At 35.7% G+C, this 23,593-nt stretch overlaps 2 long non-coding RNA genes and 1 pseudogene across 7 annotated transcripts; 1 reads left to right on the top strand and 2 right to left on the bottom strand.

Moving 5' to 3' along the window:
• Positions 1-435: 435 nt before the first annotated feature.
• Positions 436-4,262, bottom strand: LOC125199290. Of its 6 annotated transcripts, none has more exons than XR_007172563.1 (6): positions 4,073-4,262; positions 3,091-3,449; positions 1,715-1,938; positions 1,328-1,575; positions 855-1,245; positions 436-723 (listed from the first exon to the last, which is right to left on the bottom strand). It is a non-coding gene; the product is annotated as an uncharacterized LOC125199290 (long non-coding RNA). The 6 variants fall into 6 exon arrangements; XR_007172565.1 differs by having other exon boundaries at positions 1,440-1,575; XR_007172560.1 differs by having other exon boundaries at positions 855-1,575; positions 4,073-4,261.
• Positions 4,263-4,343: 81 nt separating this feature from the next.
• On the top strand, positions 4,344-6,735 carry LOC125199283 (annotated as a pseudogene).
• A 6,214-nt stretch (positions 6,736-12,949) lies between these two features.
• On the bottom strand, positions 12,950-13,613 carry LOC125199292. The gene is made up of 2 exons (XR_007172566.1): positions 13,374-13,613; positions 12,950-13,238 (listed from the first exon to the last, which is right to left on the bottom strand). It is a non-coding gene; the product is annotated as an uncharacterized LOC125199292 (long non-coding RNA).
• Between the last annotated feature and the right edge of the window lie 9,980 nt (positions 13,614-23,593).

Genomic DNA, 23,593 nt, shown 5'->3' with positions numbered 1-23,593 from the left:
GTACACACACACACACATGCATATAATTTCATAAAGCCCTTAGTGAAATGGAATTTTAACCTTTTAAAGAAAGAAAATGCATGGAAGATGTTCAATCAAACCCCACCGTGATGGAAGATCTCGACGAACAACCACAAGAAAAATTGGAATCAGTCATTGAGCAGCGTGTTTCACGCGGATAATAGATTATGACAACACTAACTGTAATTCACTAATACTAGCCTCAAAAACAAAAGGTTGAACATTGATTAAAATGGTGTGAGCTTTTTGTATGAAATTCTCTAAACCTGAGTTTAATACTCCAACGTTCTCCTGGAGTTCTAATATTAGTGAAATTATGCTAAAACGGATCCTATGTTCTCCTTTCATATGTTGCAGCAAAAAAACTAAAACAAATAAATCTCATCTATTTGAAACAGCCCAAATGGGGAATCAGAAAATAAACAAGCCAATAATTTATTATTTGCAACAAATTTATGGTAGTTAAGAATTACAAATTCAATGGAACAAGCAAACATGTACAAACAGTATATGCAAAGATGGAAACGCTGAAACAGAACCCAAAGAAAACAGAAGTTGGTGTCAATCCGCACATCCCCAAGAACCACTTCCGGCATAGGTGGCCTCATCAGTCCATGAACAGAGAGAAAGAGAGAGTACCTGGAAGCAAAGAGTGATTACATCTGCATAAGCAAACCTTGAGAGAGATTTGATTGATTGTATCTGCAGATCAATACTACATGAGTAATAAGTTATGACGAGCATATTTGCGATATTTTCTGTCTACATATATTTACCTAGAAATTGAAAACTGAAACCAATGTACCATAAATTCATTGTAACAGCCTCATTACCTCAATGTTTTAGACTAAAAATAGTCAATCTCGACTAGAAATTTGGGGCTTGCAAGGCTCTGTAGTGCTTGGTTGTTGCTCGCTTGTATTTCATCTTGCTCCTCTGCTATCATCCAGGCAGACTCCACCACTGATTCGCTGCAATATTCCAAGTGAATTGATTGCATTGTTGGTATTTCACCAATTTCAAACAAGGGATCTCCTTGAATTCCTTTATTGCGTAAAGACAATTTCTCAAGGCATGGAATGTGATCTGTTATCCAGTATACCAAGTGACACCATTTCAGTTCCAATAATTTGAGGCAGGGGAACTGTTCTTCGCTTGTTTCCCAAACACCTTTTTGGAAATCTGGTCTTTCCAATTGAAGCTTCTGAAGAAGAAACAATGCACCTATATTTTCTACCATCTGTTCAGTCACTTCTCAATGGGAGGTGTGTTCAACTTCTTAAGAGAGTGTGGGAAGGAGGTATACCCTTTACCATAACACCGATAGGACTCTAGCTTATTCATTGACTAAAGCTTTTGAAGCTCTCCATTGGTTACTGCCAATTTCTTTATATTGGGGATAATCACAGTCACCTTACCTGAATAACAAAGATCAACTCCTTTGAGCGTCTGTAGTTTGTCCATGACGACAAAATTTCAGGGTAAATACAAATCTCCTTTATGGAACTCAATATGCCTAAGTTGAGGCATCTTCCAAATAAGTGGTGCAGCAACCTGCGTAGAATGGAAAATAATAAGTGTTTGTAAATTCCGGAGAAAAGTGATTGAAGAAGGGATTTCAGACACCCTCTGAACACCAACAGCAAGATACCGCGAGTTGAAAAATTAGAACAAATAATTGTGGCTTACACACCTATATGCATCATAAGCTTTCAATGTCCTCAGCAGTCTTGACTCAGGCATCGGAACAACTTCCTCACTATGACATAAAAGAGAACGAGCAAGCGGCATAGACTGCAAGGCATCACAAACCTCATCCTTTGAAGTGCCTCCAGGAATAACAACACAACGTTGCCTATTTAAGGCCTGAGACTTATGTTGCCCTGTCACATATCAAAGCCCTCTTTCCCGGCTTCTCTACAACAAAGGTCTCTCAACAGTCATGAACTTTGCAGTACTTTATGTTTCCAGGACACCCTAACTCAAGAACTAGAATGAGATTTCTATCAACTACTCCCTCCGTCCCACTTTAGGAGTCCCGGTTTACCACTTTTGGGTGTCCCACTTTAGGTGTCCCGGTTGAAATATTCCATAAATGGTATTAGGCCCCAAATTCCACTAACCTTTTTCCACTCACATTTTATTATAAAACTAATAAAAAAAAGTAGGACCCACATTCTACTATCTTTTCTCACCAACTTTATTTTATATTTCTTAAAACCCGTGCCGAACTCGACCGGGACTCTTAAAGTGGGACGGAGGGAGTAGCTCATATAAGTACTCTTTTGCACTCGTTTCCAAGCCTTTGTCTCTTACTGGTCTTAAAAATCCTTCAGAAACCCACAACTTGACGAGTGTTGAGACAGAAACTGCACAATCTTCATCAAACACTCCCATGTATAGAAAGCGTGGCTTCAAATACACTGGAAAATGATTGTAGCTTATTTTCATAATGTTGAAGCAAAAATCTTCATCCAGAAAATTCACTACTGAACTCGTGTTTTTCCTTATTGATTCCCAACATCCTTTAGTGTGTTCCATCTTTTTCAAATGACCTCCCACCACAACAATTGCTAAACGAAGTTCTCTACAATTCTCTACAATTTTCTTTCCAATTTCCACTAATTCAAGTGGACAACTTTCCTCCCCAAACACAGAGTTGGAGAATAGATCCCAGCTACTAACCTCATCCAATAACTTCAATCGAAGGCAATAATTGTTGTTCAATTGAGAACTCAACTGTGCTTCCCTAGTCGTCACCACTATGCGACTACCATTCCAATTATCAGGAAAGAAATTTTGCATCCTATTCCATGCATCGACACTCCACATATCATCCATAACAATTATAAACCTTCTATGGAATAAATATTTGTGGAGTGCTAATCCTATATCATTTTCACACATATCACCCATTTCTTCCTTGCTTTTTTTGGTGGCTTGAGAAAAGCAGCTCACAAAGAATTTCTCATGCGTCAAAATTTTAAAAAATTGTAACTCATGTACGAATATGAAAATGCTCCTTAATATATGGATGTGCATAAACATGGTTTGCGAGAGTGGTCTTACCAATCCCACCCATCCCTACAATAGGAATAACTTGGAGTTGGTGATAACAGTCTTGTCCGTTGGTGAGACACTTCTCTGCAGTTGACCTTCGACCACAGATATCCTCATCGCGTCCTTCTTGACCAAATACATGTCTTTTATCACTTTCTTCATACACCGATACAGACTATCATTGATTTTTTTGCCATGAGTGGGTTTCATTTGACATCTGAAGCAATTGGACCACATCACCGGTTTACTTTGACTGCTAGCAGAAGTATCAGTTTCTCCACCAGGGTAGATTTGTTGATGATAAGCATCACTCAGCTTAATCATGTCCACAATATGGGACTCGATTGCACCTTGGGCTTCGCTTCTATCTGCAACAGGGGAGTTGTACATTTCAAGAAATTCTTGCAAGAAGGTAACAATTTGAGTGAAAGATACAAATTGTTTTTGTGGACAGAAATTGAAGGGGAAGGATGATGATTGATGTCATTAAGCCGCCATCAATATCTAACAGCCAGTTACAGAAAAAATGTGCAGCAAACATAGAGTATGAATGAGTTCGAATGAAAATGAGACTGTATTTGTGAAACATGTACTATTACACTATTACAGTGTGACATTTCCTATATCAATTCAATCATTAGCTGATCAGAGCATGATATTTCGATATAATATTGCTACTTAATGACACAAACACGATAACCGTTAACATCACAAGCTGCTTGATGATAAAATATAGCCACTTCGGTTTACTAAAAAGTTGTTGAAATCAATTAAATATGCTGCAACTGTCTCCGATACAGACTTCTTTGCATAGAAGACTTCAACTTAAACTATGATTTAAATCTAATTTAAATTCAACAACTAATTGTGATATTGTATGATGATGATTGTTCAATTAAATGTGTGAATCTGCAGTCTATGATGCTAATATTAACCTGTTCGTATTGGATAGATTTGTGGATAAAAAAAAGCGACAAACACCACAAATTACCTGGAGGCTGCAGGCGGCGTGCGGAGGCGGAGACACCGCGGCGGGATACAGCTGGTAGCGGACGAGGCGAGCTGCTGCCTGCCTCTTTCTGAGTCGGCGTTTACATTGGACTGGCGCGGAGCAGAGGCGGCGCCGTCACCGGCTTTTACAAACTGAGGTTGAGACTGATTTAACAAACTGTTTGTAGAAGTACTAATTTAATTTAATAAAAAATGATAATTACTCGGTATACCCGGATAGCCCGCTACTAGATCTTATCATATTAACGACTATGGGTCAATGGTCAATGGGCTTACATTAATTCATCATCTTGAAATAAAATTATATCAATGGATTAAGATGCTTTACCTAATATACTGTTCATGGCTAGAGGATTACTCTCTCCGTTCGCGAATATGAGTCCCATTCACTATTAATATTTATAATGTACACATTTTTTATTTATTGTGTAGCATATAAATGCGAGTATGAATAATAGATACGGAAATGTAAACAGAATAGAAGAAAGAATGCCCAAATTAAAACAACATTATAGCAAAATTGTAAATGGAACAGCAAAAATGAAGCTAGAGGGGCCAAACAAGTTATGAGAACTCACGACATCACCTTCGCCAACCGGCCCCCTGGACTGGTGACGGACACACTATCCTACAATTACTCTGATATCGCCGGGGCCCCCTACGGGGACCAGTGCGGAAGATCTGCACGCTCGAGCTCCTGAGCGCGAGGCGCGTGCAGTCCTTCCGCCACATAAGAGAAGAGGAGACTTTGAGTCTTTGCAAACAGATCGCTTCTTCTTCTCCAGCGCCTGATCTCTCCGGGAAACTTAACATGATGCCGTACGATGTTACAGCGAGGGTGGTGGTCGGGGCCAAGACGAAAGACAGCGGAACAGTGACTTCTATAATCCTGGAAATCACTCATTTGGCGACGGGATTCATGTTTGCCGATCTCTACCCTTCTATAAAGTTGCTGCCATTGATCACCGGAGACCGGTTTAAGATCCAACGGATGTATCGGAAAGTAGACAAACTGCTCGATAGCATCATCGAGCAGCATAAAGCGGACAAAGCCGCCGGTGATGGTGGTGGCGAGGCGGAAGATTTGGTCGATGTTCTGCTCAATATTCAACAAGATGGAACTGAATTCCCTCTCACCACTGACAACATCAAAGCACTGGTTCTGGTTTGTGTTTCTTCATTCTCAATTTCACAGTTTTCAGTTTTCCCTATGTTCCAACTTTAGACTTTTTAATTTGACTTCTAACACTTTATGGATTATTAATTTTATAGAGTTATTTAAAAATGTACTCCCTCTCCCTCTGTCCCTGAAAATTGGTTCCATTTCATCTTTTACTATTTTATGGAGTATTAATTTTATCATATTTCACTAACTCACTGCTACTCATATTTTATTATAAAATTAATATATAAAAGTAGGATCCACCTTCACAAACTTTTTCGAACTCACTTTTCATTACATTTCTTAAAACTCGTGGCGGATGGGACAATATTTGGGTGACCGAGGGAGTAATAAAAGAAGTAGATTGAGATTTTTAAGTTTAGAAACTTCAAAATGAAGGGTCTCCTTTAATTCACTTCCTTGTGTTTGACCTAATAATGCATTAGTTCTTAGACTTGATTATTTTGTAATGAGAACTAATATTGAGTGAACTTCAAATATAGTTCCTGAAAATAGTATTTGAACTTTTCATTTCCTGAAAAATGAAATAGATCACCACATGTATAGAAATTGAAAAATGACACCACTAGTCTTTTCCCCCTATTTTGCTTTGAACACATTAAGGACATATCTTCTTATTAACTAGTTATTTTGGATTGAAGATTGCAGTATATGATTTAAGATTTGATGATACTCTTTTAAATTAATTTGGTAATTAGTTTTTATGGTGCTATTTTTTAAAGACAAATAATTAATCACTTGTGGCATACCATATTTCAATGGATTGACATAATTTTTCTACAACGTGTACATTCCCATTTGTGTCTACTCCAAAGATAAAACTTTCTTACGCAAAAATTCCGGGTTAAAAATCTCATGCTTGAGTACTTTCTATCTGGATTAGGATATGTTCATAGCTAGAACCGACACGGGTGCCATCAGCATGGAATGGGCAATGTCGGAGATGATGAGAAACCCGAGCATACTCAGCAAGGCACAAGAAGAAGTACGAAAGGTTTTTGACGACAAGTGATATGTAGATGAAGCCAAGTTTGATGAGCTAAAATACATGAGATTAGTCATCAAAGAGACATTGAGATTGCACCCTCCGCTTCCACTTTTATTCCCCAGAATGAACATCGAAAGATGTGAAATTGATGGATACGAAATCCCAGCAAAAATCAGAGTGATGGTGAATGCATGGGCACTGGGAAGGGATCATGAGTATTGGAACTGTAGGGATCAGATTAGGCGCGGATTCACTATTTACCAAGACCTCTTTGTTCTTCATTAGGAGAGCTCAGTCAAACTCTAACCATGCGACTGATTTTGTTGAATTAATCAAGATTGCAACCAAAGATCAATTAACTATTACAACCGTAGTTAATATGCTAAGCTAGGGTTCTTGAGGTATCAACAAAATCCTCCTAAGAAGCCTGCACACTGAATAAAAGGATTAGTGATAACAAACAAGATCCTCTCGGATCAGAAGCAACATGCACAATCCGTTAATCACAAGAAGCAAGAGAGAAACTGAATAGATCAAAAGATGGCTCAGAAACCCGCCAATAACTAGATCTATTCAACCAGAAGCCAATCCAAGGGAGCACCGTTGAAACTGACAAGAGATCAACCTCTCACCGCAGGTAACAACACCACACAACTCAACCACACCGGATCTGGAAGCACCAATCACCAACTCACTCAGGAAATCTCACACACCAAACCCTAGATTCTCACAACACTCAGCAACCGAAGTAGTTGCCTTCACCACCACTCACACTTGTCCACTCACTGATAAAACCGTGAGAGATTACATAAGAACAGTGGAAGATCAATCGGAGAAGAGAAGAAATCAGAGAGAGATATCGAACTTGAGAGAGATAAGAGAGAGAGTGAGATTAGCCGAATGAGAGTCTCAAGATACTCTCTGCTCACATAACAAACACACTCACAATCCAACGGCTCAGAGACAGGATCCGAGTGAGAGACCACGTGGCAGCATCTGGGGCAAGAGGTAAGTCATTTGGGCTTAGCCCAACACTTATAACATCTAGGCCAACAAATATTTAACCAGCCCAGCAGAAAGTCCATCAATATTCAACAGGAACGATGCAGAGAAGTGTATACCAGAGAGATTCGAGGACAGCTCAGTTGATTTCAAAGGGAACAATCTAGAATATATATACCTTTTGGTTCAGGAAGGAGAATGTGCCCTGGCATGTTGTTCGGACTAGCAAATGTAGAGTTACTGCTTGCTATGTTTCTGTATCATTTTGATTGGAAAATGCCGGATGGTATGAATCATGAAGATTTGGATATGACGAAGTCCTTTGGTGGAACTGTTAGAAGGAAATATCCTTTGCATTTGGTTCCCATTGTTAAACGACCTTTACCTGCACATGTTTGACTTATTATCAATTCTCGAGTGATGATGTATAATAAATAAAACTATGTTCGGTTATGTAGTAAGCACAATAAATGAAATTATTATGCATAAAATTACTAGTGCTGCAAGAATACAATTTCATTTTTTTATTGGGAAATTCTATCAACGCCTGATGGAAAATTAACCGTATCTTTTATGAACTTTTAAAGAACGAGAAACAAACATATTGTTGGTGAATAACCATAAATAAAAGATAAAAAAAAAACTAAACGTTAATTTAATCAAGTAGTATATGATGACTACATTGATGAATTAAGTTATCTCCCAACTCTAACTAAAATATGTTTTATGTACTTCTTCCAGTTGAATTGTCCAATTAACATAAAGTCAAATATTATTAGAGCATCTCTAATAGCGGCTAGCCCACCGGCTAGCCGATTCGCGTTGCTAGCCGGTAGGCTAGCTGAACCATTGGAATCGGCCAGCGCGTTTTTGGCGAGAGAATAGGCGAGCGCACGCCGATTTGCGAGCGCTGGCCGCCATTGTGGCGTGCCGATCGGCGAACGAATCCAAGCATTCATCTAATGAATGGGGTAGTTATGTAAGAAGGAATCTTATCATTGATGAGATAAACATTAAAGAAACTACCAACATCAGTACCTTCTACAAAACACGAGTTGTGGACTAGAGCATCTCTAGTCTAGCACATCTCAAGGTGTAATATTATTCCAACACGTGTTGGAAAAGTGTCCAAGAAATTGGAGTTGAGTACTGAGGCATGTTTTAAGGTTTGTCCCATATGATGTAAGGTTATAAGTTCTGTAATCTTCAAAGATATAATTCTTGTATGAAGATCAAGAGATGAACTACAAGCCTAACAGCGTGATAACTCTCAAAATAAAGAGAGAGATATCGGATTTTCCACATTACCAAGAAGTCATACCATTAGAAACTTTTGCACTAATAAAATACCTAAGATTGTAAGAACCATATCGTAGTGGGAGCGTTCCACTGGAACACAACAAGTTCATGGGTTTAAGAGTGTCGTAAGACTCAGTCTTAGACTAACTTGAACATAATCCCTTTAACTACAATGTAGTATTGGTTAATTTGGATAATCATCTTTGAAAAGGTGATAGATTCCATATTACAATCTAAGATAGACAACATGTTTTACAAGACTTGCAATACTACCTACAGGTTGTGTCAGTTAGTGGGAGCAAGTATCTTTGTAAGTGTGAATGTGGATCTCAAATGGCTAGACAATGACAATGGTTATGCCCTAAGAGAATTATCTTCTCGTTGTCGTTGTGCCAGAATTGATTCGATCCTACTGTCTATCAGAACTTACATAAATTAGAATGAATGTATTATGATTGTCAAGACAACCTTCTATAAATAGAAGTCTAGAGGAAATCATCTACTTATTCATTCTAATGGATATGTAATTAAGGGCAAGAAATGCATGATTGGAAGCTTATATAGACCTTCATGGTCTTAGGCAAGCATCTAAATCAGAGTATATGTGTTTTATCAAAATTGTCAAGTATTTGGAATTTGACTTGTGTCCTTAACAGTGCTGTAAGCACAAGGAAGTTGAAAGTGCATTACATATGGTATTATTGGTACTTTACGATGATGAAATCTACAAAAGTTGCAAACAACTAAGATTGACATCTGGCGTAGGAAACTGGTTGTCTACCTAGTTTAAGATAAAGGATTAAAGATAAACTAATTACATTCTGAGCATCTAAGTCTTTTTAAGATTGCTAGAAAGAATGATGAGATTCTCTCATGTATGCTACAATGTGTACTAAGTATGATATCAGTTGTGCTTTTGCATAGCAAGTATATATCATATTAACCATGACAAAGGATTTTGATTGAGGTAATGAATATACCCTAGTGCTTGAGAAAGACTAGTAACTATATTCTAGTTTACCAGTCATTCATGTAATGTCCTTGGGGTTACACTGTCTTAGTTTTATGACTAATCAGTGATCGAGTAAGTCATCCTCTGAATATGTGTTTACCTTAGGAATATCTTCCTAATAGCTTGAATCGTAAGTTTGAGTATGCCTATGAGTATTATTATTTTTTTTACTCTAGTGAAGGCTAACTCAAGGGACACACAAGTTTATTAAGCTAAGCAATCACATGTGGGGATGAAATTAATTAAAGATCAAGTACGCAGCAAAGACATTATGGTGAAAAAGATATAATCAGAGAACAACCAAGCAGATTTTTCTTTCACCTTGTGAAATGAATGGTAGTTCGATATATCTAGTACAAAAACCTACTTTGAGTATAAGTGGGAGAGTTTTTGGCATTGGGTATACTCGAAAGCATGTTTTGAGTATAAGTGGGAGATTGTTAGGTTTGGTATACTGAAAAGCATGTTTCGAGCAAGTTTCGCGCGAATAGAATCTTGCTTGTATACGTAAAACTCTACAATCCACTTTTAACCCGATTCAGTATTATTCGAGCAGTCTCGCACGAATAGAATCACTATTATTATTACATTGTGTTTGCTTGTGCATTTATAAGATGTTTTACAAACATTTAAATGCATAAGAAGTAAACAAAGTCTAAGTCTTTTGCTTAGTAGACCGGTTGTAGGCGTCGTCCACTTTAAGGTAACACGGTCAGATTTATGCAATGCTTTGCAAAAGAAAAAGAAGAATTTCACAACCTAGATAGGCTTTGGCTACCTATCGTGAAAGGTTGCAATATCAGTCCGCATATTTCTAAGCCTTACTGAAATAAGATGACATTGGTGTGGTATAGCACTGAACGGATCTAACAACAGAAGACATGTCTTTATGCTATCTACCGAAAGACTAGGTCTTGATAAAATATTATTTCTTAATCTACATATGTTAGCATTGAGCATACGGTATTGATTATGCACTACTTTGACTTATCAAATGGTGCGGGTTTTTCGCAACCCAATAATCCTGATATAATTGGTAGTGGTGATTAATTTCTAGCTGTGCTAGGATTGCTATTATGTTGAAACGTGCGCGAGGTGAGTCTCGTTTGATAATGTCCTCAAGAGGAGCTCGAACAAGGTTTTATTATTCGGAAAACTGGTCAGTTGTAGTTTTATCGCTCTATGAATAATAAATAAATGTTTCTTGCTAAGTCCACTCTTGGAATTAATAAGATGTTAATTAATTAAGTTCATAGCAGATATTAATTAATTAATTAAGTTCATAGCAGGGAGTTGTTTATGCGTATCGTTGACGCTTTGGAGCGTCATATCTGTGTTTCCGCTTCAGGCACGATGCGGTTGGTAGACCCGGCCACACCCCTATTCAAAAGTGCACGACGACAATCAGGCAGTTGGCCTACGGAGGCGCGGCAGACATGTGGGATGAGTACCTCCACATCGGTGAGTCGACAGCCCTGGAATGTCTGAAGTATTTCTGTGAGGGCGTGATAAACATTTTCGGTGAGTAGTACCTTCGAAGCCCTACTCCCGAAGATTGTCAGGATCTGATGCAGATGCACGGGGAGAAGCATGGGTTCCCCGGGATGTTAGGCAGCATAGATTGTATGCATTGGGAGTGGAAGAACTGTCCGACTTCCTGGAAGGGGGCCTACACGACCGGCTACAAGTCAAAGAATCCCACGATGATCCTCGAGGCCGTAGCTGATTACCGCTGTGGATCTGGCATGCGTATTTTGGGGTAGCCGGGTCGAACAACGACCTCAATGTCCTGAACTCGTCTCCCCTCTTCAACGAGAAGTGCCGGGGCGTCGGTCCAGCCGTCTCATTTGTGGCCAACGGCAACCGCCATGATATGGGCTACTACTTGGCGGATGGGATATACCCTAGGTGGCTTGTCTTTGTGAAGACGATCAGGCACGCAAGTGATGAAAGGAAGCCCTACTTTGCGGAACGACGGGAGTCGGCGAGCAAGGACGTGGAGCGCGCATTTGGTGTGCTCCGGTCTCGATGAGCGGCAATTAAGGGTCCAATGCGTTTGTGGGATGTCAGATGCGTTTCCCAAATAATGTACGCCTGCATTATCCTGGGACAACATGATCGTCGAAGACGAAGGCGTACAACTGACTAGTTGGGCCAATGACGATGAAGCCGGTCCAAGCCACGGAATGGCCACCCCTAGCGTACGACGTGGGGTACCTCTCGATGAAGCCGGCCGCCTCAAGGAATTTGCCGACATGCGCCAAGTGGAAGCTCATATTCAACTCCAAAATGATATAATTGAATAGTTGTGGGCACGGAGGACTGCATGCCGATAGTTTTTTTTCTGTATTATGTAATTTTTTTTTATCTATGTACCTTTTTTTAATGCAATTAATGAATTTTCCCGTATATGTGTTGTAAATTTAATTCCGTAATTTAATCGTAATTTTAATTCCGTAAATGTAGTATATTTTGAATTATTTTTATTGCGGCTTGGTCTATGGCTGGCCTAAATCTGATGTGACATGTGGATTTTTAGTGCTGCTGACGTGGCAGGGAGAGCGAATGGCTGGCCTATTTGCATTGGAGATGCTCTAATCATTCCAAGAAAATGGCTCCTTGAGTTTCTCCTTGTGCTTCTTCATCTTAATGTTCTCTTCCTATCACCATAAATTAAACGAAATAATACAAATATAAGAAAGTATTTTTAATTAAGAAAATTCTTAAATAAAGTTCGAACGTGAGAATCGATAGCACTAACGAGTAAAGTATCTGCACAACGTTTAATTAAGGCATCGTAGCGTTATCACAGTGCAGATACTTTATCCGTTAAGTGCAGTGATCTCACAATAATATTATTTATATAATCAAAATAATAATCAAAATGTAGAAAAAAAAAGGAGAGGGGAAGAAAGAGACTGTTAATTGAGTAAGAGCAGCTGGACAATCTGAGAGGTATTTGATGGCAAGAGACATGAGAAGTGGAATTTTAACCCTTTAAAGAAAGAAAATGGAAGATGTTCAATCAAACCCCATTATGATGGAAGATCTCGACGAACAACCACAAGAAAAAATATAGGAATCAGTCATCGAGCAGCGTGTTTCACGCGGATAATAGATTATGACAACACAAACTGTAATTCACTAATACTAGCCCCAAAAACAAAAGGTTGAACATTGATTAAAATGGTGTGAGCTTGTTGTATGAGATTCTCTAAACCTGTGTTTTGTTTAATACTCCTACGTTCTCCTAGAGTTCTAATATTAGTGAAATTATGCTAAAACGGATCCTACCTTCTCCTTTCAAATGTTGCAGCAAATAAATTTAAAAAAATAAATCTCAGTTATTTGAAACAGCCCAAATTGGGAATCATAAAATAAACAAGCCAATAATTTATTATTTGCATCAAATTTAAGTTAATAAACAAGCCTACTGGAAGCAACAAAAATGGATTTTATGGCAGTTAAGAATTACAAATTCAATGGAACAAGCAAACATGTACAAACAGTATTTGCAAAGACAAACGCGGAAACAGAACCCAAAGAAAACAGAAGTTGGTGTCAATCCGCACATCCACAAGAACCACTTCCGACGTAGGTGGCCTTCATCAGTCCATGAACAGAGAGAAGAGAGAGTACCTGGAAGCAAAGAGTGATTACATCTGCATATGCAAATCAATACTACATGAGTAAAGTTATGACGAGCATATTTGCGATATTTTCTGTCTATATATATTTACCTAGAAATTGAAAAGCGAAACCAATGTACCATAAATTCATTGTAACAGCCTAATTACCTCCATGTTTCAGACTAAAAATAGTCTATCTCAACTTGAAAGTTGGGGCTTGCGAGGCTCCTCCGTAATGCTTGGTTGTTGCTGTTGTTGAAGAGCACAGCTCGAACTTGTATTTCATCTTGCTCCTCTGCTATCATCTTGGCAGACTCCACCACAGATTCGCTGCAATAGTCCAAGTGAATTGAATGCATTGTTGGTATTTCACCAATTTCACAAGGGATCTCCTTCAATTCCTTTATTGCGTAAAGACCAGCTCCAAGAATTTGAGCCTGGGGAATTGTTCTTCACCTGTTATCCACACGCCGTATTCGAAATCAGCTCGTTCCAATTTAAGCTTCTGAAGAAGAGGTAATGCACTTATCTTTTCTAGCATCTGTTGAGTAACCTCCCAATGGGAGGTGTGTGATCCCAAGCTCAACTTCTTAAGAGAGAGTGGAAAGAAGGTATTCGCTTTACCACAAGGTCCATAACACTGATAGGACTCTAGTTTATCCATAGACTTAAGATTTCCAAGTACTATATTAGATACTGCCAATTTCTTTATATTGGGGATATATGAACCAAAAGGGCATTTCGAAAGATTAACTCCTTTCAGCGTTTGTAGATTGTGCATGACGATAAAGTGAAAATTAGGAGGATGTGATATATATGAATCTCCTTTATGGAACTCAATATGCCTAAGTTGAGGCATCTCCCAAATATATGATGCATCAACCCCTGACGAATGGAAAATGATAAGTGTTTGTAGATTTCTACGAGATAATAATGATTAATATGCTCTATTGACCAAAATGATCTTGTCTTCAATGCCGTTTCTTTACTGACATCACACTATGTATGTGACGGTATTTATCGGATAAAATTGTGACAAAATATAACGTATATCTTAATCTTCCTCTCTGTGTAGAATAACAAATAAAATTATATGATATAGGAAAAGGATTAACAAAAGCATAATAGTAATAATAAAAAATTACATATCATATCACACATTATGACATTAAGTATTAAAAATCCAACCACACTATGTATGTGTTTGGCCAACTAAATGCTTATGAGTTATGCTTCAAATAAGCTTTTAAGATACGACAATTACAATGATGATATATCGACCGAAATATTCCTATTTTGATGCTATTATCTAACAGAGATCGTATGATGAAAGTTTGTAGGTCATTTGGATTGAAATGCTTTAAATAAATATCTATGAGACAAAGAAGATTAATATGCTCTATTGACCAAAATGATGATTTTCTTCGATGCCATTTCTTTACATACATCCCAATGTATGTGCATGGGAAATTTTCTTTCAATAGGTTTGCTTGTTGGCCAAGTAATCCATATATAAGAGTTATGCTTCAAATAAGCTTTTAAGATAAGTCAATTACAATGATGATATATCGACCGAAATGTTCCTATTTTGATGCTATTATCTAACAGAGATCAATTGATGAAAGCTTGTAGGTCATTTAAAAAAAAAAACTCCTATATGAAAGAGGAAATTACAAATAAACTCCTATAGAAAAGAGGAAATTACAACGGAAGTCAAGTGGGCTAGAACTTGGCACCTCATAAACTAATATCTAAGCTCCTTGCCGCTAGGACACAGGCTCTGGACAAAGTTTGTAGATCTTTTGAATTGAAGTGGTTTACTTGTTGGCCAAGTAAACCCAACTATAAAGATTTAAGCTTTATATGAACTTTTACGAGGTAACAATGATTAATATGCTCTATTGACCAAAACGATCTTGTCTTTGATGTCATTTTTTTACACATCACACAATGCAAGATCGTTTTGGTCAATAGAGCATATTAATCATTGTTACCTCGTAAAAGTTCATATAAAGCTTAAATCTTTATAGTTGGGTTTACTTGGCCAACAAGTAAACCACTTCAATTCAAAAGATCTACAAACTTTGTCCAGAGCCTGTGTCCTAGCGGCAAGGAGCTTAGATATTAGTTTATCGACCGAAATGTTCCTATTTTGATGCTATTATCTAACAGAGATCAATTGATGAAAGCTTGTAGGTCATTTAAAAAAAAAAACTCCTATATGAAAGAGGAAATTACAAATAAACTCCTATAGAAAAGAGGAAATTACAACGGAAGTCAAGTGGGCTAGAACTTGGCACCTCATAAACTAATATCTAAGCTCCTTGCCGCTAGGACACAGGCTCTGGACAAAGTTTGTAGATCTTTTGAATTGAAGTGGTTTACTTGTTGGCCAAGTAAACCCAACTATAAAGATTTAAGCTTTATATGAACTTTTACGAGGTAACAATGATTAATATGCTCTATTGACCAAAACGATCTTGTCTTTGATGTCATTTTAGACAATTACAATGATGATATATCGACCGAAATGTTCCTATTTTGATGCTATTATCTAACAAAGATCGATTGATGAAAGTTTGTAGGTCATTTAAAAAAAAAACTCCTATATGAAGGAGGAAATTACAAATAAAATCCTATAGAAAAGAGGAAATTACAACGGAAGTCAGGAGGGCTCGAACTCGGCACCTATAATGTCTAAGCTCCTTGCCGCTAGCAAAAAACGCTCTGGACAAAGTTTGTACGTCATTTGGTTTGAAATGATTGTTTTCCAAGTAAACCTAAATATAAAGATTTAAGCTTTAAATGAATTTCTACGAGATAATAATGATTAATATGCTCTATTGACCAAAATGATCTTGTCTTCAATGCCGTTTCTTTACTGACATCACACTATGTATGTGACGGTATATATCGGATAAAATTGTGACAAAATATAACGTATATCTTAATCTTCCTCTCTGTGTAGAATAACAAATAAAATTATATGATATAGGAAAAGGATTAACAAAAGCATAATAGTAATAATAAAAAATTACATATCATATCACACATTATGACATTAAGTATTAAAAATCCAACCACACTATGTATGTGTTTGGCCAACTAAATGCTTATGAGTTATGCTTCAAATAAGCTTTTAAGATACGACAATTACAATGATGATATATCGACCGAAATATTCCTATTTTGATGCTATTATCTAACAGAGATCGTATGATGAAAGTTTGTAGGTCATTTGGATTGAAATGCTTTAAATAAATATCTATGAGACAAAGAAGATTAATATGCTCTATTGACCAAAATGATGATTTTCTTCGATGCCATTTCTTTACATACATCCCAATGTATGTGCATGGGAAATTTTCTTTCAATAGGTTTGCTTGTTGGCCAAGTAATCCATATATAAGAGTTATGCTTCAAATAAGCTTTTAAGATAAGTCAATTACAATGATGATATATCGACCGAAATGTTCCTATTTTGATGCTATTATCTAACAGAGATCAATTGATGAAAGCTTGTAGGTCATTTAAAAAAAAAAACTCCTATATGAAAGAGGAAATTACAAATAAACTCCTATAGAAAAGAGGAAATTACAACGGAAGTCAAGTGGGCTAGAACTTGGCACCTCATAAACTAATATCTAAGCTCCTTGCCGCTAGGACACAGGCTCTGGACAAAGTTTGTAGATCTTTTGAATTGAAGTGGTTTACTTGTTGGCCAAGTAAACCCAACTATAAAGATTTAAGCTTTATATGAACTTTTACGAGGTAACAATGATTAATATGCTCTATTGACCAAAACGATCTTGTCTTTGATGTCATTTTTTTACACATCACACAATGCATGTGCGTGAGAAATTTTCATTCAAAGGGTATGCATGTTGGCCTAGTAAACCAATATATAAAAGTTGTTATGCTTCAAATAAGCTTTTAAGATAAGACAATTACAATGATGATATATCGACCGAAATGTTCCTATTTTGATGCTATTATCTAACAAAGATCGATTGATGAAAGTTTGTAGGTCATTTAAAAAAAAAACTCCTATATGAAGGAGGAAATTACAAATAAAATCCTATAGAAAAGAGGAAATTACAACGGAAGTCAGGAGGGCTCGAACTCGGCACCTATAATGTCTAAGCTCCTTGCCGCTAGCAAAAAACGCTCTGGACAAAGTTTGTACGTCATTTGGTTTGAAATGATTGTTTTCCAAGTAAACCTAAATATAAAGATTTAAGCTTTAAATGAATTTCTACGAGATAATAATGATTAATATGCTCTATTGACCAAAATGATCTTGTCTTCAATGCCGTTTCTTTACTGACATCACACTATGTATGTGACGGTATATATCGGATAAAATTGTGACAAAATATAACGTATATCTTAATCTTCCTCTCTGTGTAGAATAACAAATAAAATTATATGATATAGGAAAAGGATTAACAAAAGCATAATAGTAATAATAAAAAATTACATATCATATCACACATTATGACATTAAGTATTAAAAATCCAACCACACTATGTATGTGTTTGGCCAACTAAATGCTTATGAGTTATGCTTCAAATAAGCTTTTAAGATACGACAATTACAATGATGATATATCGACCGAAATATTCCTATTTTGATGCTATTATCTAACAGAGATCGTATGATGAAAGTTTGTAGGTCATTTGGATTGAAATGCTTTAAATAAATATCTATGAGACAAAGAAGATTAATATGCTCTATTGACCAAAATGATGATTTTCTTCGATGCCATTTCTTTACATACATCCCAATGTATGTGCATGGGAAATTTTCTTTCAATAGGTTTGCTTGTTGGCCAAGTAATCCATATATAAGAGTTATGCTTCAAATAAGCTTTTAAGATAAGTCAATTACAATGATGATATATCGACCGAAATGTTCCTATTTTGATGCTATTATCTAACAGAGATCAATTGATGAAAGCTTGTAGGTCATTTAAAAAAAAAAACTCCTATATGAAAGAGGAAATTACAAATAAACTCCTATAGAAAAGAGGAAATTACAACGGAAGTCAAGTGGGCTAGAACTTGGCACCTCATAAACTAATATCTAAGCTCCTTGCCGCTAGGACACAGGCTCTGGACAAAGTTTGTAGATCTTTTGAATTGAAGTGGTTTACTTGTTGGCCAAGTAAACCCAACTATAAAGATTTAAGCTTTATATGAACTTTTACGAGGTAACAATGATTAATATGCTCTATTGACCAAAACGATCTTGTCTTTGATGTCATTTTTTTACACATCACACAATGCATGTGCGTGAGAAATTTTCATTCAAAGGGTATGCATGTTGGCCTAGTAAACCAATATATAAAAGTTGTTATGCTTCAAATAAGCTTTTAAGATAAGACAATTACAATGATGATATATCGACCGAAATGTTCCTATTTTGATGCTATTATCTAACAAAGATCGATTGATGAAAGTTTGTAGGTCATTTAAAAAAAAACTCCTATATGAAGGAGGAAATTACAAATAAAATCCTATAGAAAAGAGGAAATTACAACGGAAGTCAGGAGGGCTCGAACTCGGCACCTATAATGTCTAAGCTCCTTGCCGCTAGCAAAAAACGCTCTGGACAAAGTTTGTACGTCATTTGGTTTGAAATGATTGTTTTCCAAGTAAACCTAAATATAAAGATTTAAGCTTTAAATGAATTTCTACGAGATAATAATGATTAATATGCTCTATTGACCAAAATGATCTTGTCTTCAATGCCGTTTCTTTACTGACATCACACTATGTATGTGACGGTATATATCGGATAAAATTGTGACAAAATATAACGTATATCTTAATCTTCCTCTCTGTGTAGAATAACAAATAAAATTATATGATATAGGAAAAGGATTAACAAAAGCATAATAGTAATAATAAAAAATTACATATCATATCACACATTATGACATTAAGTATTAAAAATCCAACCACACTATGTATGTGTTTGGCCAACTAAATGCTTATGAGTTATGCTTCAAATAAGCTTTTAAGATACGACAATTACAATGATGATATATCGACCGAAATATTCCTATTTTGATGCTATTATCTAACAGAGATCGTATGATGAAAGTTTGTAGGTCATTTGGATTGAAATGCTTTAAATAAATATCTATGAGACAAAGAAGATTAATATGCTCTATTGACCAAAATGATGATTTTCTTCGATGCCATTTCTTTACATACATCCCAATGTATGTGCATGGGAAATTTTCTTTCAATAGGTTTGCTTGTTGGCCAAGTAATCCATATATAAGAGTTATGCTTCAAATAAGCTTTTAAGATAAGTCAATTACAATGATGATATATCGACCGAAATGTTCCTATTTTGATGCTATTATCTAACAGAGATCAATTGATGAAAGCTTGTAGGTCATTTAAAAAAAAAAACTCCTATATGAAAGAGGAAATTACAAATAAACTCCTATAGAAAAGAGGAAATTACAACGGAAGTCAAGTGGGCTAGAACTTGGCACCTCATAAACTAATATCTAAGCTCCTTGCCGCTAGGACACAGGCTCTGGACAAAGTTTGTAGATCTTTTGAATTGAAGTGGTTTACTTGTTGGCCAAGTAAACCCAACTATAAAGATTTAAGCTTTATATGAACTTTTACGAGGTAACAATGATTAATATGCTCTATTGACCAAAACGATCTTGTCTTTGATGTCATTTTTTTACACATCACACAATGCATGTGCGTGAGAAATTTTCATTCAAAGGGTATGCATGTTGGCCTAGTAAACCAATATATAAAAGTTGTTATGCTTCAAATAAGCTTTTAAGATAAGACAATTACAATGATGATATATCGACCGAAATGTTCCTATTTTGATGCTATTATCTAACAAAGATCGATTGATGAAAGTTTGTAGGTCATTTAAAAAAAAAACTCCTATATGAAGGAGGAAATTACAAATAAAATCCTATAGAAAAGAGGAAATTACAACGGAAGTCAGGAGGGCTCGAACTCGGCACCTATAATGTCTAAGCTCCTTGCCGCTAGCAAAAAACGCTCTGGACAAAGTTTGTACGTCATTTGGTTTGAAATGATTGTTTTCCAAGTAAACCTAAATATAAAGATTTAAGCTTTAAATGAATTTCTACGAGATAATAATGATTAATATGCTCTATTGACCAAAATGATCTTGTCTTCAATGCCGTTTCTTTACTGACATCACACTATGTATGTGACGGTATATATCGGATAAAATTGTGACAAAATATAACGTATATCTTAATCTTCCTCTCTGTGTAGAATAACAAATAAAATTATATGATATAGGAAAAGGATTAACAAAAGCATAATAGTAATAATAAAAAATTACATATCATATCACACATTATGACATTAAGTATTAAAAATCCAACCACACTATGTATGTGTTTGGCCAACTAAATGCTTATGAGTTATGCTTCAAATAAGCTTTTAAGATACGACAATTACAATGATGATATATCGACCGAAATATTCCTATTTTGATGCTATTATCTAACAGAGATCGTATGATGAAAGTTTGTAGGTCATTTGGATTGAAATGCTTTAAATAAATATCTATGAGACAAAGAAGATTAATATGCTCTATTGACCAAAATGATGATTTTCTTCGATGCCATTTCTTTACATACATCCCAATGTATGTGCATGGGAAATTTTCTTTCAATAGGTTTGCTTGTTGGCCAAGTAATCCATATATAAGAGTTATGCTTCAAATAAGCTTTTAAGATAAGTCAATTACAATGATGATATATCGACCGAAATGTTCCTATTTTGATGCTATTATCTAACAGAGATCAATTGATGAAAGCTTGTAGGTCATTTAAAAAAAAAAACTCCTATATGAAAGAGGAAATTACAAATAAACTCCTATAGAAAAGAGGAAATTACAACGGAAGTCAAGTGGGCTAGAACTTGGCACCTCATAAACTAATATCTAAGCTCCTTGCCGCTAGGACACAGGCTCTGGACAAAGTTTGTAGATCTTTTGAATTGAAGTGGTTTACTTGTTGGCCAAGTAAACCCAACTATAAAGATTTAAGCTTTATATGAACTTTTACGAGGTAACAATGATTAATATGCTCTATTGACCAAAACGATCTTGTCTTTGATGTCATTTTTTTACACATCACACAATGCATGTGCGTGAGAAATTTTCATTCAAAGGGTATGCATGTTGGCCTAGTAAACCAATATATAAAAGTTGTTATGCTTCAAATAAGCTTTTAAGATAAGACAATTACAATGATGATATATCGACCGAAATGTTCCTATTTTGATGCTATTATCTAACAAAGATCGATTGATGAAAGTTTGTAGGTCATTTAAAAAAAAAACTCCTATATGAAGGAGGAAATTACAAATAAAATCCTATAGAAAAGAGGAAATTACAACGGAAGTCAGGAGGGCTCGAACTCGGCACCTATAATGTCTAAGCTCCTTGCCGCTAGCAAAAAACGCTCTGGACAAAGTTTGTACGTCATTTGGTTTGAAATGATTGTTTTCCAAGTAAACCTAAATATAAAGATTTAAGCTTTAAATGAATTTCTACGAGATAATAATGATTAATATGCTCTATTGACCAAAATGATCTTGTCTTCAATGCCGTTTCTTTACTGACATCACACTATGTATGTGACGGTATATATCGGATAAAATTGTGACAAAATATAACGTATATCTTAATCTTCCTCTCTGTGTAGAATAACAAATAAAATTATATGATATAGGAAAAGGATTAACAAAAGCATAATAGTAATAATAAAAAATTACATATCATATCACACATTATGACATTAAGTATTAAAAATCCAACCACACTATGTATGTGTTTGGCCAACTAAATGCTTATGAGTTATGCTTCAAATAAGCTTTTAAGATACGACAATTACAATGATGATATATCGACCGAAATATTCCTATTTTGATGCTATTATCTAACAGAGATCGTATGATGAAAGTTTGTAGGTCATTTGGATTGAAATGCTTTAAATAAATATCTATGAGACAAAGAAGATTAATATGCTCTATTGACCAAAATGATGATTTTCTTCGATGCCATTTCTTTACATACATCCCAATGTATGTGCATGGGAAATTTTCTTTCAATAGGTTTGCTTGTTGGCCAAGTAATCCATATATAAGAGTTATGCTTCAAATAAGCTTTTAAGATAAGTCAATTACAATGATGATATATCGACCGAAATGTTCCTATTTTGATGCTATTATCTAACAGAGATCAATTGATGAAAGCTTGTAGGTCATTTAAAAAAAAAAAACTCCTATATGAAAGAGGAAATTACAAATAAACTCCTATAGAAAAGAGGAAATTACAACGGAAGTCAAGTGGGCTAGAACTTGGCACCTCATAAACTAATATCTAAGCTCCTTGCCGCTAGGACACAGGCTCTGGACAAAGTTTGTAGATCTTTTGAATTGAAGTGGTTTACTTGTTGGCCAAGTAAACCCAACTATAAAGATTTAAGCTTTATATGAACTTTTACGAGGTAACAATGATTAATATGCTCTATTGACCAAAACGATCTTGTCTTTGATGTCATTTTTTTACACATCACACAATGCATGTGCGTGAGAAATTTTCATTCAAAGGGTATGCATGTTGGCCTAGTAAACCAATATATAAAAGTTGTTATGCTTCAAATAAGCTTTTAAGATAAGACAATTACAATGATGATATATCGACCGAAATGTTCCTATTTTGATGCTATTATCTAACAAAGATCGATTGATGAAAGTTTGTAGGTCATTTAAAAAAAAAAACTCCTATATGAAGGAGGAAATTACAAATAAAATCCTATAGAAAAGAGGAAATTACAACGGAAGTCAGGAGGGCTCGAACTCGGCACCTATAATGTCTAAGCTCCTTGCCGCTAGCAAAAAACGCTCTGGACAAAGTTTGTACGTCATTTGGTTTGAAATGATTGTTTTCCAAGTAAACCTAAATATAAAGATTTAAGCTTTAAATGAATTTCTACGAGATAATAATGATTAATATGCTCTATTGACCAAAATGATCTTGTCTTCAATGCCGTTTCTTTACTGACATCACACTATGTATGTGACGGTATATATCGGATAAAATTGTGACAAAATATAACGTATATCTTAATCTTCCTCTCTGTGTAGAATAACAAATAAAATTATATGATATAGGAAAAGGATTAACAAAAGCATAATAGTAATAATAAAAAATTACATATCATATCACACATTATGACATTAAGTATTAAAAATCCAACCACACTATGTATGTGTTTGGCCAACTAAATGCTTATGAGTTATGCGAAATATTCCTATTTTGATGCTATTATCTAACAGAGATCGTATGATGAAAG

The sequence above is a fragment of the Salvia hispanica genome, unplaced genomic scaffold, assembly GCF_023119035.1.
Source record: "Salvia hispanica cultivar TCC Black 2014 unplaced genomic scaffold, UniMelb_Shisp_WGS_1.0 HiC_scaffold_446, whole genome shotgun sequence".
Taxonomy (NCBI): Eukaryota; Viridiplantae; Streptophyta; class Magnoliopsida; order Lamiales; family Lamiaceae; genus Salvia; species Salvia hispanica.
Note: the sequence above shows the minus strand (reverse complement) of the source record. Positions and strands in the feature narration are given on the sequence as shown.